Consider the following 1,646-nt stretch of genomic DNA (forward strand, 5'->3'; position numbering starts at 1 on the left):
CCTCTTTCAATACCTGCAACTCTCTCTCAATTTTTGGTCAAAATCTTCTTTAAAAGTTGTAGAAGAGTTTTCTCAAGAGTTTCCTAAGCATCCCTTCAAAAATCGTCCACATTCAATGCAACTTTTGAATTAACCGCCGATCTCGCCGTCGGCGGCCTCAAGGGCGCCATCAGCGGGCCTTCTAAAATATTTTTTAGGACTCTCGGGAAAATATCGTCGTCGACGCCCTACTTCAAATCTTCATATTTTGGTCATTTTCACTCAAAATTCACTCCTTTTTGTATCTTTTTGCTCCAATGACAATAATTCATCATACCTGCAACAAAACATCAAAAATACCTTTCTTTAAAGTGAAATATCATCAAAATCAGTGTAAAATAGGTATGAAAATCTCAACATATTTTCCTTTGATCAAAATCCCCAAAACATAACTATTACTTGTCCTCAAGTAATTGTAGTACAACATAAAAGTTATGACCTCTTGTAGTAAAGTTTTAATTCAAAAATACTATAAGTTTGAATTAAGTAAATACCATAGTGAGATTTTTTATTAGGCATCTCCTCACTTTCTTTTCTTTTCTCTTTTTTATTTGGATTGCTTTCAATCCTATATAATTTTCTTTCCTTTCAGGGATTTTAGTGAATCCTTTATTTTTCCTTTTCAAGTGAGGATTACTATATCTGGATAGTCTTTAATGATTTTGAGAATCACCTTTTTTTCCCTAAATTTTAAACTCAAAGAATTCCTTTACCTTATAGCCCCAATCTCTTCTTCTCAAATTCCAAGATTCTTAATACTTCAAAATATAGTTTCTTTTACTTTAAACAGTTAACTATAACCTTATTCTCTTATATTAAATATCTTAATCTACAAAATTTATTTTCATTACAAAAATATTCCTTTAAATCTAGCATAATATTTAAAATATAATTCTCTGAATTAAATTCACTACACAAAATCAGATTAATAATTTTTAAAAATATTTAAATTGGGAACATATAATAGTTAATCTTTTTCTTCCCTCCCTTTTTCTTCCCTCCCCTTTTTCTTCCCTCCCCCAAACTTAAATTTTTCAATATGGAATGATACAGGTGGAAAGAAAAATTTTAAATATAGATCATACCTCAATATTTTAGTCATTTTCATCATTCTGAAGGTTTTACAGTCCTTCTCAAAATTTGTACTTCACCTGGTCTGTAACATTAGGAGCTTTCTATACATATAAACCACTAGAGAATTTGCTGAGTAATGAAATTTTGAAATAAGTACAAAACTAAACAATACAAACACAATATTTCACTAACACATCCACAATACTAAACAAAAAACAATTACAATTAAAATGCAAAATAAAAATCACATGACATTAAAGTTTTACAAAGTATAACTATCACACTAAATAATTATAACAATAATTAAAAATTATCCAATTGTAACATAAAAATAAAAATGAAAGTACAAACACACAAACATCTATCTCTATTATAAAAAATTACAAAAATAAAAGTAAAAGTACATCAACTACTATCATATGTCAAAATCCTAAACAATGTCTTTGTCTACTTGGTCAGCAAGTGGATTGGGCTGATACTGAGTATGTCGGGGGCATTCAGGAAAACTAACATCTGGCTCACCTATGTAGTGT

This window comes from Phalaenopsis equestris, unplaced genomic scaffold (genome assembly GCF_001263595.1).
Source record: "Phalaenopsis equestris unplaced genomic scaffold, ASM126359v1 Scaffold218914, whole genome shotgun sequence".
In the NCBI taxonomy this organism is placed as follows: domain Eukaryota; kingdom Viridiplantae; phylum Streptophyta; class Magnoliopsida; order Asparagales; family Orchidaceae; genus Phalaenopsis; species Phalaenopsis equestris.